At 28.6% G+C, this 16,037-nt stretch overlaps 1 long non-coding RNA gene across 1 annotated transcript; it reads right to left on the bottom strand.

Moving 5' to 3' along the window:
* Window positions 1-5,244: 5,244 nt before the first annotated feature.
* LOC146996863 (uncharacterized) lies at window positions 5,245-12,335 on the bottom strand. The gene is made up of 4 exons (XR_015041492.1): window positions 12,196-12,335; window positions 10,988-11,096; window positions 8,925-8,967; window positions 5,245-5,464 (listed from the first exon to the last, which is right to left on the bottom strand). It is a non-coding gene; the product is annotated as an uncharacterized LOC146996863 (long non-coding RNA).
* Window positions 12,336-16,037: the final 3,702 nt, after the last annotated feature.

The following is a 16,037-nucleotide window of genomic DNA, read 5'->3' as shown; positions in this document are numbered from 1 at the left end:
TTGAGACTTTGACAATTGCGAAATATTAATAATACATAAAGAACTGCAGCAAATAATTTCATTTCTTCTAGTAGTCTGAATTATTAAAATCTATATGAATTGGAATATTATCACAAAAAGCGATGTACGCATCGTATATGCTACATATAATAAATGATATACGCATCATGTAAATGGCAATCACTTTCAGTCAATCACTGTATTTAATCAAAGAAAAACTGGTTATTGATTTGAGGTAACATAAAAATATTGCAGTATTTGAGCAGAAATGTCTGTTATGTTTCAACATACCTAATTCTACTAAAAACGGGAGGAAAACTAGGTTCGCCGTCTAGACTGCTAATGGAAACAAAATAAACCGATCTAAGATGTAGTGGTTTACCACGGTTGGGCAAAAGACCAAAGAACTCAATAAAACATTTCAAGCAAAAAATTAAATTAACCTTGAATCGCTGAAGTGAGAATATGCCGAATTTTAAGTAAACGAAAACTGCAATGGAGACTTCTAGTCGATGAAAATGAGTCTAGACCTATTTATTTAACAAAAAAATTATATGCATTGTTATTTGTTGAGATATGGTACTGAATATAGTTATTAGAGAATTGATTCAAAATACCAATTCATGTGGGATTAGAAAGATCTAAATTACCTGTAGAGTAGTAAGGAGAATGTGGCATTATACAAATTATATTTTCGAGAGAAGAAAGAATGGTTTATAATCTGCAAGTATTGTTATATTGCATTAAGTTGAAAATAGAGACGGTTATTTCATGCATTTATTCGGAGATTTAAGAGGAGAATCTTGACTCATAGAATAGTATCGGATTTTTTTTTTACATATAACCAAAAGAAATTTTGAACTTATTGGTTGGTGATTTTCAATAATAAAAAATTATATTCTAAAAATTAAATTTGTATTTATTATATTTAAATTAATTTTTTAATATTAATAAATAATGCAATGGCATTTATAACAAGCGTTTTACTTGACATTCACATTTAAGTATGCGACGTGGAGAAATTTCTCTTTAGAATTCTTTACATCTATTAAAATATAACGTTTATATTTTTAAATAATTACGTATGCAATGTCAAGATTTGTAAGATTTATTATATGCTTTCCTATGTGATTTTATTACGTCATTACAGCTACAAATATTTTGCATGTTGCAGTTTACAGCATATAAATAGTTGAATTATAGCCAGAGAAATCGCTTGCAAAATTTGTTTATCAAAATGGCTTATTCAGATTACTTTTAGAATTTTATTCGATTAACTGAGAAATTATTCGCAATTTTCTACATTAGTCTAAACTATGTTCTGTATTATTCTATTATATAGGGTATGTATTATACTGGATGTAAATATAAAACATACAAACATTACACCCTTCTTTCCCTACCGTCATTACAATGAGTCTTGATCACATTCTATTCTTCAGGATAACTATTTTAATATTAAAACACATTTAAATATTATCTTAGCAGGAAAAGAAATCACTTTATAGATGTGAACAAAGCCTATCATCTTGAAATTCGGTATATTAATACTAGCTAAATGAAGACAAAAAAAGTTGTTTCGGTAAATATTATATTTATGGTAAAAAAAAACTGGCGTGCAGAAGGGAGGGAGGAAATACCTTAAATACTCCCCCTTTTAAAGGGCGACTTGTGTAAATGAGTAATACCCTTGCCGGGACTCGAACCTGGACCTCTCGAATACGGGCCGAGTGTGCTACAGTTACGCCACGAAGGCAGACAGAAAGGAGAGAGAAAATACAATTTTACTAGGTGTTTTCTATTGAAACCAGTACTGAATTTAATTTTTTATAAATATAGAAAGAAATTTTAGTCGAAAATAAACGGATGAAAATTATACTTTGGGTTATTAAAATAAATGAAATTAGCAAATACTTAAATTTCGTCTATTAAAATTTACATTTTTTTATCCATTAGTTTTTAAGCCAATTTCTTGACTAACTTCTATTACGACTTTCGCAATCTTAGAAACAAAACACTGGCTTTGAATGTTACATATGAAGTCATTATGACAATAAAACCATAGTGGTTAAATATTAATTTTAATAGTATTCAAATGCCGCTCACGTATCTAATGCGAATAATTATTTCACTATAATTTGCTCAAGGGATGCAAAATAAAAACTCTGATTTAAAGCCAAGGGATAGTAAAAGGCAGTAAAAACAAGACGAAATTTTATATATATATTGAGACTAAGGTTTTTGACATAGTTTATTTAATTCTTTAAAAAAATTGTCGCGCAAAGCTTCAATTGTCTGTTTCGGCGAAACGCGTGATGGAGTTAGCTTAATTCGAAATTCATTTTAAAAATTTCCCTTGACGAGCCAAAATGAACTTCGAATTGGGCTAATTAACCATTTACCGCTTCTTAATTTTTAATATTTATTTTTCATTTTTACCTAGATCAATTGATTAGTATTTTACTGTGTTTTAAATCTTCTTTATTCGTTTAGCATATAGCTTACTATTTTTATTTTACCTCGTTCAATTGATTTGTTTTTTTACTGTGTTAAAAATTACTTAATTCGTTTAGTATATAGCTTCCCAGGCGGCATACATTCGTAAATTGAACGAGAAAAATACGTGCAATTTACGAATGGCCTTTCGTATAAAAAACGTTCAAGTTGAACGTAAAAATATCATAAAAAGTGTCCAGTGGCAATTACTATATATTTACGTATATTTTTACGTTATACAATACGTAAAATTTAGGTATATTTACGGGAGAGACTGCTGTTCATTCGAAACTTTTACGTATAATTTACGTAAATTTCAGGGATTTACATATATTTTAGTAAAAATTTACGTATATTTATCGCATATACGTAAATCTCAATTTTTTGCTTCACGTATTACGTATATATTTAGTAAAAATTTACGTATATTTATCGCATATACGTAAATCTCAATTTTTTGCTTCACGTATTACGTATATATTTAGTAAAAATTTACGTAAATTTCCCCGATTTTTTACTGTATATAAACGTATATATTAGGTAAAAATTAAGGTAGATATTCCCCGTATTTTACGGTACAAAAACGTATACATATGATAGAAATTAACGTATATATTTCCCGTATTTTACGGTACAAAAACGTATATATTTGATAGTAATTGACCTAAATCTTCCCTATGTTTTCTTTGCATATGCGAATGACAGGTAAAAATTTAATCCGATGTCTTCTCCACTTTACTGTGTATAAATGCACATTTTTTGGTAAAAAATTTGCATAAATCTCCAGTTACCTTTTCACTGCATTTTTCGTAAAATGTACTTATTTTAATCTCATATTTGTTATATAAATCTATGCAAAAACTTTCTGCATGCTATGATTAAAAGGTAAAATGTCATTTTTATATCAAATTCTTACATATCTGCCTTTTAGTTATGTACAGCAATATGGAATATATATAACTGGAAAATTTAAATGCACTAATAAATGCCAAAAGAAAAAATTAAATTTCTATTCAAAAATTATGTAACACTTAAAGGCTGAAAATCACTTTTAATATTTCATTTCAAAGTGACTACAAAATATGCAATAAATATTGTAAACATCAATTCTATGTTTTAAATCAATTAATGCTATCGTTCATTTACATTTTTGTTTACTAAATTCATTTCATAAATTTAAATTTAGTAAACAACTGTAGCAAACAGTTGTTTACTAAATAACACTTCAAATAAATTATTTGCTTTTCCGATGGACATTTTCTTATGCCATGTAAATGAACAATAGCAATTATTGATTTAAAACGTAGAACTCAGGTTTACAAAATTTATTGCATATTTTGTAGTCACTTTGAAATGAAATATTAAGTGATTTTCAGCCTTTAAGTGTTACATAATTTTTGATTAGAAATTAATTTTTTTGCATTTAAATTTTCCAGTTATATATATTCCATATTGCTGTACATACCTAAAAGGTGGATATGTAAAAATTTGATATCAAATTAACATTTTATCTTTTAATCATAATATGAAGAACATTTTTGCATAGATTTATATAAAAAATATGAGATTAAAATAAGCACATTTTATGAAAAATGCAGTAAATAGGTAATTGGAGATTTATGCAAATTTTTTACCAAAAATGTGCACTTATACACAGTAAAGAGAAGACATCGGACTAAATTTTTACCAGTTATTCACATATGCAAAGAAAACATAGGGAAGATTTAAGTAAAAAATTATCAAATATATAAGTTTTTGTACCGTAAAATACGGGGAATATCTACGTTAATTTCTATCTAAAGTACAATATAGTTAATTACCAAATTCAGTAAACATCATACATTTAGATTATTTGAATGAGTGTGCTAAATTTTAAAATTGTTAAATATAGATCAGGAAATTGTAGAAAACTTACCTTTTCCAATAATTATGAAGTTGACTTTGTTATTTTCCTTGAAGATGAATGTTTAATGTCACAAATATTGCATTCATATCTTCAGATAATACACAAATATACACATATTTATTTATTAAAATTAAGTTTATCTAAAACATGTTAAAGAAAATATTAATTTGCATGTAAGTTAATCGAGTATAACTTCTGTTTTAATTACACACATAATTATGATATGTAAAAATTTTACATTTATCAGTCAATCTTGCAATGTATTGTAATCTATTATTGTTGTCTTTCTCAGTTTAAAATCTTATAAATATATTGGATCAGTACTAAAAGTTCACCTCTACAAAAGAAATGCTTTATCCAGGCATTTTTAAAAAGTTCCCTTTTACAATGTAACTGTTAATTTCATAAATACGTTCATAAAATTATGAAAATTCAAAATTACCTAAATATGTTCTTTATTTTATCTTATATACCAGATAAAATTTTAAAAAGTTAATGTTTAGGAATATTGAATTTTTTAATATTTATCTCATGTGACTTTTTCTATAACATTATCATGTGGACATACCAATTATTTTTTTTTTTCATCAAATAGCTTTATGGTATTAAATGATTTAAAAGGAGGCAACTGGACAAAAGAAAGCAATTAGAAGTTGGCTATTTTATTAATTTGTTGTCAAATGCTGTGCATTTTAGATTATGCTCATATGATGACAATGAGTTATTTAAATTATAAAATTATTATGAACATATCCCACATAAATTAACAAGTATCAAATTTTAAGTTGTTTGAAGTATTATGAGCTGTAATACTTACAAAAGAAATACACATGAAATTAATTTAAGAATTAGGTTTATTTTACAGGTATTCGAAACCTGCAATTACTGTTAAACAATAAAAACCAAGATTAAATCTGAAGAGCATAATTTTTTTTCAATAATAAATTCAACATAAATTTCATTCAGTTTCGCCATATTTGTTCTATAGTTCGCTGTCTTCAATATCCTGCTCGATTTTTGTAAAAGTGAATTCTTCGTCACCCAATGTTTTGAAAACAGCTCCTAAACAAGAAAAAGAAAAATTTGTAATAATTTCAAACTTCAGATGTTTTCAGTTTTTAAATATAGTTGAAGTATTAAAAGATGCATATAAAATGCACTGAGTATTTCATATTTAAAAATTTACAATTCAGTAATTAAAAATTTAAGTTCATACTGTCACACAGTAAACTTCAATTATATACCTTACACAATGCCTATAATTTCAAGTAAAAAATATCTAATTTGCTTAGAATTGCGAAGTTAAGAAAGTCTTTAATGGCTATGTTTGTATTTAAGTACACGAGAAAAAACTTAATTTTGTATTAATTATATTACATTAGCCTTTCCAATTTTACTCCTACATATAGTAAAGAATATTCGCTTTCTTACAGATAACTTTTTCTTAAATAAAGAGTAATCAGAAAACTAATCACAACACTATATACATATAACAGAATACTTCAAAAACTTATACATGTCATTAACATATGTATATGCATTAACAGGCTATTTTACACATTTCAATAAACCAGAAACCAATACACAATCAAAAGTTTCCTCCAAAATAAGAACATAAATCTTTAATTATGATAACAATGGCATCTCAGTTTGCAATATAAAATATTTCAGTGCATTCTAAGCAAACAGAAAGCTGAATAACAATAAAATTATAAATACCATAAAAAAGTTAAAAGCCACGTAGAATGATAGCAAGACTAAATAAAGTCTTCCTTCAAAAATCAATTTAAATTCAAAAATTTGCCTTCCTGTTTAACATCCCAAAATAGGGTTACTGCTTTCACTAACTAAATTTCCTGTCTTGGCAAAATAAAAATTGTCACTTCTGTTGCAGGAAATATTTGCTGCAAACTTTGTATGCAAATAATCCAGTGAAAAAAAATTAATTGTGGCTTGAATATTTTCTTTATTAAATAGATAAAAAATTCCCACATAATATTAATTTATAATCCACATGAAGCTTTTTACCTCTACCATATCATGCAGCTATTTTAAAATATATACTCTCATATAAAAGCCACAGAATTTTTTTACCAATATTAATATAGTATAAATCATTTCTTCTAAAAACAGCCCAAAAATTTCTGAATTTAATACCCAAAACATAATTTTACGTAACTGTTAATGTATGCATTTGCTTGCATATACTTAAATTGAATTATACACACAAAAACTTAACGTAACATATTAACTTTAATAAATTCTTAATTAGCAGGATGATTCGATTAAGGCAAAATATGAAAGAAATCTACCTGATCTAATAGTTGTAAAAGATATATTTAAAAAAAGCTAATACTGTTTACCTTACACGTGGCAGAAATTGAGTAAACCGTATGCAGCTGGATTATTTATTAGGAATAGAAGTTAGGTCAAAGTACCAGTTCTGGAAGGCTTTAACAATTCGGGTGCAAAGAAGCATCTCAATTTAAAAAAAGAATAAAAGCTAATAGAATTTTATAACTTTTACAATCTAGTACAAATATTAGACACATACACAACACTAAACGCCATTATTTACTTGCATATTTTCCTTCTTTGTGTACTTTACTCCTTAATTTTTCAGGATATGATTTAGAAACAGAGTTATGGTTAAAAAAATATTGCTGAAACTGATAAGTCCTTTGAATTATATACTATAGTGCAAAGAGAGATGGAATATGTGACTAAATATGATAATCAGATTACAATAACATTAAACAAATAACATGAAAAACTGAAAAAAGAAATTTTATTTGAAATTATTTTTTAATTCATGGAAAGACAGACAGTATTTCCAACTTATTAAATTCAATTACATCTTACTTTTGTCAAACCAATATTGGTACTTTTCCATTTTGCCGGTGCAAGCGATAAAGTCGCCCAAAATGGTACAACCGATGCCAAACAGATTATCCTCGCTGGTAACCTTTTACGTTTCATTTTCAAAACACGTTGCAGCTATTTCTATCAGAGTGAATGTTTCTTTCAATACTGGGATACAATTACATCGAATTTTTACCAGATAGTTTAATTTTATGTCCTAAGGCCCTTCGTGGTAATTAAATCGATTAGGATGCAATCACACTCTCACCCAAAAATATAGAAAAGGCAAAATCAAGGGTTAAATTCATCAATTCTAATGAGAACGCACAAGCAAAGTAAAGCACTGCAATTTTACATAATTTCTGAGTAAGCTATTCATACGAAATGAAATAATTCTTGCATTTAAACTTGTATTCCAAATTAAGATTTAACTTGAAATTAATGTAGATAATTACTGAGAGAATTAGAATAGTTTAACATGAGATGAGATCACTTGAGGTCACGTGATATGAAACGGCGAATCAGAATGTTGTACCATGAAAGCATAGTATATTCTTAAATTAATCTCTTTTTGCAAATACAAATTAATGTCTTTCTACAAATTCATTGTCTTTATTTATTATCATTTTACAAAATTTTAAATGATATTAAAATGTTTATGCTTTTAAAATAAAAATTTCTTAGGACTAACATTTCTTAACATTTTTTATGTGTATACTGTGTGATGTCGCCAATAAAGTCTGCTTGACAAGATTTGCACCGGCGAAACAGAAAATTACCCTGATATTTTTAATTTTCATAAATTAACTATTTTAGGGAGGCTTCGTAGCACAGTGGCTAGTGTATCACGCAGCAGCACCAGAGGCCCGGCATTTGATTCCCAGGCCAGGCAAAGTTGAAATAGCCTTTCATCCCTTGAGTGGGTCAATAAAATTAGTACCAAGTTCCATTTGGGACTTAATACCAGGGGGCATGAACAAGCTGACCACTTATGCAAAAACACCACAGAGCTCACTATCTAGAAAGTAGATATCAAGGCATTGCCAGCCATGGCTCTCTAAGGGCTGTTTGTGCCATCCAGTTTAGTTTTAAGTTTTACTATTTTAGTAACATAAAAATACATCTGTAACAGGTTTGGTTTAGGTTTATTTGATTACTGCAAAGCACAATAGGGCTATCTGCCTAAGGTGAGGAATGCCTTCGTGAAGGACTTTCTAAGGGAAACTGGCTCGTATACATGTTACAGATGGGTAAAACCACGGAAACGGCCATGCAGCCAGACCGTTTGCGGGATTCGAACGTCGAACAGAACTACCAGTGTTCAGCGACTTTACCGCTGGGCCGTTGGCGAGCCTTCTATTACACAGGACCTGTGTGTGCAGGATCACCTTCGAAATTAAGAGAGTTGTATTTAAAATTGGTTCTAAACTAAAGCTGCTTTCTTGCCCAATTTTATACTATTGAAAATACCGGTAATTGTCAAAATTATTCATATTCAATATGTGTAAGATTATTAATGAGCTGCCAAATCGCAGTTAACCATCTAATATACTACATTCAACGTTATTATTTTTCTTTTTGAATGTCAGGTTTTCATTATTTCTGCCAATATATCTGTAACAGGACATAAAGATTGAGTTAAAGTAGAATAGAAAATTACCTTGCAACATATCCAATACGACTTAGTGGCAGTACTTCATTCTCTAGAAAAACATTTCAAATTATTATACTTAAATAAAAAATTCATATTTATTACAGCAAAACATCATTAACACAATAAACCAGAGTTGAATGCAAATCTAGTTTAACTCCATTCTTGAAAACTAGTTTATTACTTTCAATTTAATTTAAAAATAATAAAAAAATAAGGTACGTATTACGATGACTACCTAGATATCTCGCCTAAACTGGCAATCCTTGTAGGTTATACAGGTTAACCCTAACATAGGTTATAGAGGGCACTAAGAAAGTATTAATCCCACACTAGGGACTTTAACATTTAGTGGGAACAGTTTGAAAAGTGAAACGGATATATATAGTGAACCAATGCAAAACAAAAACAATAGTCCTTTAGGGACAAAGCCCATTTGGAATAATAAATAAATTAACAACTTTTAGCTATTTTTTCTTCTTGTAAAAAATAGACATACAGAATATTTTAGGAAAATAACAGTACTTTAAGCATGCATTTTCCACATATTTAACGCAATTCATTCTAGCTCTGTTGCAATACTGGCAAAGGTACTCCTCTGTTATTAGGACGGGATTCAGAAATGTACAATGAAACCTCGAGATACGAGGAAAGTATGAGCAAAATACGAGCATTGACTCGAGTAACGAGCAATGAGCCAGGCTATTGGTATGGGTGGTGCCATTTCATTATCCAGCTCAACTCAAGGAATCCCCTCGTTAGATCATTCAGTGTTCTTTTATATACGTGTTTGTGCACTTGCAAGTTAATTGTTTTGACATTTAACGTGAAAATAATTATTTCAAGATGCCTCGCAAGAAGATTATTGCCTCAGATAGTGCTGCAAAGAAAAATAAAAAGACCATGGCCGTCGATATCGAGAAAGAAATCATAGATAAACATAAGCATGGTGACGGAATTGGCGAAGACTTGCAGCCTTTCAACATCAAAAATCTACACTATTCTGAAAAAGCAGGAAGAAATTAAGAAACTTGATTTAGCCAAAGAAATTATCGTTGCTTCCAAGCACCATAAAAGTACTCCTAAATGTTGAGAAGCTGTTGTTGGTGTGGATTAATGAGAAGGAGTTAAAAGGTTGGTAAGAAAGTTAAACTATGGTTATATTATTTACCAGTGTTATTTATTAGGAAAAATTGACTTGATATTAAAATGTTGATATATTTTGGGGTGTGGAATGGGTTAACTGAATTTGCATTATTTTCAATGGGGAAGCTTGTTTCTAGATACGAGAAATTCGCTATACCAGTTGAATGCTGGAACGAATTAAACTCGTATCTCAAGGTTCCACTGTAGATATGTAAGCATGTGTATATGCATGTATGCGCATATATGTGTATGAATATACACATGCACACACGAGCACCTACATTTAAAAATGCATGCATATAAACACACATTTCTGAATCTGGTCCTGATAACAGAAGGAAGAATACCTACATGAATCATAGGATTTACATTAATCAGTTTTATTAGAATTCTTAAATGCAGAGAATTTCATCTTCACTATCCGAAAATTCAGTTTCATTTCCAGCTGAAACTATATCAGGACAATCTCATTTATATTATTTCCCTCTAAGAACTGAACATTTTTAAAACCTTTTCTATTCCATGGAAAAGTAATTCTACATTAAACATATATTTTCTAAATCTGAAAATTTTAAGTTAGCTTAGAAACTGTAATCATTCTTAAAAAAGTTTGATTTATGCAGATGTTAGATCAATAAAATTACTTTCCTGTGAAAAAGTAATATGGCGTTGAACAACATGATTTAACACATCAAGATATACTGAGTGAAAATTCCTGAAATGTTTTATTTCTTGGCATCTCACTGTGCAAGAATTGTATAAATAAGACTACCTCCCTTTTTTAAAAAAAAATGTTTAGTAAATACTATGAAGAAAATTGGTTACATTATTTACAGTTCATAATTAATATAAAATAAATCATTTCTTAGTTTATCAGAATTTATTTTTATCACATTCATAAACAGTACTAATTTAAACAAACATACCATTATGATTTCAATAACTATGAAATAGAAAATCCAAATCTGCGTCTTTGATGGTCTAGTAGATTGGACGTCTCGTTTACTACAATTCAGCAGGGTGCTGACCCCCAGACTGTAATATTATATATATATATAAACAAAAATATAAACAATTTCTTGGTTTTGTATAAGCATTTCTGAACATTTATAATTTTAATTTTTTTAACTATCTAGTTATATCAAAATACATGATTTAGTAAAATATAATTCAAATAATTTAAGGTATTTTAGATCAAATACTAACTTTTCAATAATTTTTTTCATGCAAGTCTAATAATCAACATAGCTATCAAGTTTTGACTTATTATTAATAAGTCAATTGAAAATTATGTTTAGAGCTGCAGTAATAGTAATAAATTTATTCAAAACTGAAAGTAAAGCATTCTTACTTTATTTTCTTTCTTTAAAAAAAAAAAAAAAAGAAAGAAAATAATAGTTAATCTTTTAAAACAACAAAATCAAACAAACAAAAAAGAAATGCATTCATGAAAGGACTTAGGACTTACTTATTATTCATGAAAGGATATATTTCAGTAATTACAAGTGCATGAAAATTCAGTAGATTTGGAACAAAGTACCTGTGTTTCTATCGCATAAAATTTCCTGTTTTAATAGCACAATATCTTTGAGTTAAAGATTATATATTAAAGCAAATTTATAAAACTAAATTCAAAAATAAGAAATTAAATTATTTTTAGGGAAAACACTAAGCAAATAAAAAAATTTTGAATTTCACAAATAAATGAAAGTTACATGCTTTATTTTTTGGCATAAGGTAGATAATATTTCCAGAACAGATTTCTGAACAATTAGTCATGTTAATATTGCCTTCCTTTTTCCATTAAAAGCTATTTCCTGCTTAATTACAGTATGCTTTAAGATAAATATTAAAACGTTTGAGTAAAAATAATATAACTATAAAAAGGTGAGACACATACAAACAGGAGTGACACAAACAGTAAGAAACAGAGTAGTGCAACATTTTTTCAATTTATTGATTTGGTATTCTATGTCATTAACAGTACCAAATCCTGAAAATGAATCATTAGGCACGTACACAAAAGAACAACACATGGAAAATCACATTTCCTACACAGACGCTATTTATAAAATTTTATATAGGTGAAGAAAGTACAAGTATTAAACACTGAAAATATAAAACATTCACTTACTTTCTTCAAATAATTAGTAACATCGATGGATTCAGTCACAAACGCCAATCCACGAACAAACAGTATTCTTTGCGACTTTACCATCCTTTTCGACCGCCATTGCGACTTCACAAATATCCCGCCACAACCGGAAGTAGAAAGTGTCTGCTTTGCCATTGGTCAGTGAACAAGAATTGCAACGCTTTTTTTTTTTCTTTATAATTAAACATATTAAGAAAGCCTCTAAATTAGCATATGAAATACACTTACTTTGGCATTATATAAATTTATATTCACAGCATCTCTGTATTAAGGTAATAATTCAATTTTTCTACGAAAAATAGAAATGTCTGTGTATGCGCATGCTCAGTGTATAATCGTAAATCCGGTTAATTTTTATAAGTTAGCGTAAAATTAACTATGCAAATTTTGAGTTCATTTAACTAGACCCTTGTACTTATTCTGTAGATCTCCATATTAAGAATGTCTTTAACTGTTTCAGGAAAAGTATAAAATATAATATAATTATTTATTTACATTATTTATTTATTTTTCCCTCATAATAAAAATTATTAAAATCGCTATATCATTTTCCCCGTACATTAAACAAAATTAAAAAATGTTAGCCTCATGTTATTTTTATAACAAAGATTAAAGGAATTGAAATATATGCAAAATATCAGGAGTCAGCTTGCAATTTCGTAGAGTTATTATTATTATTATTAAATAAAAATATTAGTATATCTTTGATTATAATTAATGATCTTTTGGTCTACATTAAACTATTGTTCAAGAAGTTAAACATTTCCAAGCATCTTCTGCTCTATTTATTATTCTATTCCTCGACATGAAAGATTTGCTAGATTATTCCAATTTAATTGCCCACATTTGATAAATTAAATAAGGCGAGTATTGTACCAAACTCAGTAAGTACACAAATTTAATATACAGGTTATTCCAGTTAAATGGGCAATAGGATTTTCATAAAAGAAATTAAATTATGTAAATTAATGTAAGTGTTGATATGAATAAAAATAACAAATTTGATATAAGAAAATAAATAAGTTATTTTGAAATCGTTAAATTAAGAAAATATAATTTTTTGCAAAAATGCACGTAAAGATTTAGCTCTTATGTTAAAATTCATAGAAAAATTTTAGCCTCATATATGAATGCCCCTTTTTTCATGTTCGTGGAAAAGGAAAACAAAGTGAAATGCCAAAAATGCACTAAATATTTTGAATTAATAAACTTCATTTTCAATCTTTTTAGACTTCGTATAATATCCGTAAAAGTGACGAATGAAATATACCATAAAGGCAGTAGTTTCTTTCAGAACATTCGGATTCGTATAATATGCGTAAAAGTGACGAATAAAATATACCATTATGGCGGTAGTTTTTTCAGTACATTCGGATTCGTATAATTTTCGTAAAAATAACGTGTGGAAAATAACGATAAAGAGTCAACAGTAACTTCAGCCTTTTTCATTCGTATAAATTTCGTAAAAATAACGTGCAAAAAATACCATACCCTTATTTCACCAAAATTATACGTATATTTTTGGAGACGTGCTGCCTGGGTTACTTTTCATTAATTTTACTTGTAAATATTCAAATATTGTATTTTTCTTCTCTTTCACACATTTCATAGCAACTAAATATGCTTATGTTGAAGTTTTCACAGAGCCACAGTTCTTGGTAACTTTTTAGCGTGCGTACTAAAATTTATCTTCTAATTTCCTTAATTTTGCAGCACAATGCGCAAAATTTTGACCACATAGGTCTTTTTTCGTTTGTTCTTACAACTTAACTTTAAATTATATATATGGTATAATATTTAGTTTTGGACACGGGTAATCATAGTTATTCATTAAGAAGTAAAATCTTTATTATAAATGACCAAAAAAAATTAGAATGGGGCTTAAGAATATCAGTTTGGCAACCTTGACCTACTTTGGAGTTTATGCTCTTGAGATAACTAAAAATAATTTTAAGTGTTTAGCGGTCGAGGTGTTAATATTCAAAGTGTAAGAAAGCATAGCAAATGAAATATGAAGAAGCAAATCGCAAATATTTGTAATCGGAAAGAAAAAAATTGTTTCTAAGCGCTTACATATCGCCGTTTTATCAGAAATGTGAAGACAGAAGAGTTATAGGGATAAATTAAATTCCTTCTTTGCCTGTATTAAATTGATAAAGTTTTAGATTATGATAAAACTTCCAAAGGGAACAATTCAGCAAAATATTAGAAATATTTTTATTTATCTAGCCTAAAAATAAATGATAAATATCACAAAACACAGATAGTCGTGTTATTTATCATATAAGAAAGAAAAAGAAAAAGGCAAAAAACATTGTTCCGATAGATTCGATAAAATTTATTTTTATTTTCTATTTACATCAATCAATGTTATGAATAATCTGTGTTACTGATTTCGCTATTTGTCTCTTAATTAATTCCTTTATAATCGAAATAGATGACGTTAAAATTTCAAACATTACACGAAAAGCGATGTACGCATCGTATATGCTACATATAATAAATGACATACGCATCATGTAAATGGCAATCACTTTCAGTCAATCACTGTATTTAATCAAAGAAAAACTGGTTATTGATTTGAGGTAACATAAAAATATTGCAGTATTTGAGCAGAAATGTCTGTTATGTTTCAACATACCTAATTCTACTAAAAACGGGAGGAAAACTAGGTTCGCCGTCTAGACTGCTAATGGAAACAAAATAAACCGATCTAAGATGTAGTGGTTTACCACGGTTGGGCAAAAGACCAAAGAACTCAATAAAACATTTCAAGCAAAAAATTAAATTAACCTTGAATTTCAAATTTGTTTAAAATAAATCTCTCCCCCCCCCAAAAAAAAAACACTTTGCTTCTGTTATAATTGTAAGAATATATTCTTGTTTTTTTTAGCATTTTATTTGAAACTAGCTGTTATTTTCGATCTTGGTCGAAATTTTTAAACTGGAAAAGCTCACATACCCTATTTCTCATCCAAAACTTTCAGGCATGATCCAGAATGTCTGCCTTCAGGCTTGGGTGAAAATGCGCCAATTCCTAGAAAAGTAGCCTTATCTTCTAGCTTCTTATGATAATAATTTAATTTCGATTTCTGCTAAAAGAAAGCTGTATACTAACCACGAAGTTTCATCTATAGCTTTGAAGTGAGGTGATCTTGGTATTGAAAAAGCACACAAAATGCTTCTTCGGAGATTCTGAAGTGATGATAGAAGCCAGAAAAGAAGCAGAATGTAAGAGATTTTATTTAGAAATGGTTACATTAATCTCGTTGCTGTGATATTGTAGAGTCATTAGGTTAATTGGAAGCAGAAAAGATGAAAAATATGCAACCGCCTTCGCCGGGAATCGAACCACGGACCTCTGGAATACCGGCCCAGCGTGCTACCGTTACACCACGAAAGGCACGCTGGGGAAGTAGGAGAAATACCTTATAATATAAGTGAATTATTTTTAGAAATCAGATAAAGAGAAGGGATAGTCCTAAATATGAGGCAAATTACTTCAAATGGCAGTTCATATTCTGCACTTCAAATAATGTTGCTGACAAATTGGAGCAAGTGCTTAGTACTCTTTTAGAATTATTTTTAATTATTAATATATGTCAGTGGGTGTGAAAATATACAGAACGTCTATCTAAGCCAAGAGATTGCGAAACTTTTTCGATTAGCGTGCCAGTTAAATTACGGTTTATTATTTTCAGGTGCCCAATGTGCTACTCGTTATTATCTCTTTTCAAAATCCTCTTCAAACACCTGCTTTGATTTCACATTATCGAATTGTATTTTGCAACTATATTTGCTGTTTAGTTATTAGCATGCTG

Source organism: Stegodyphus dumicola, chromosome 6, assembly GCF_044657685.1.
Source record: "Stegodyphus dumicola isolate Sdum_Otavi_A_Nest chromosome 6, ASM4465768v1".
In the NCBI taxonomy this organism is placed as follows: Eukaryota; Metazoa; Arthropoda; class Arachnida; order Araneae; family Eresidae; genus Stegodyphus; species Stegodyphus dumicola.
The sequence above is the reverse complement of the archived record's forward strand: the minus strand, read 5'-3'. Positions and strand labels throughout refer to the sequence as shown.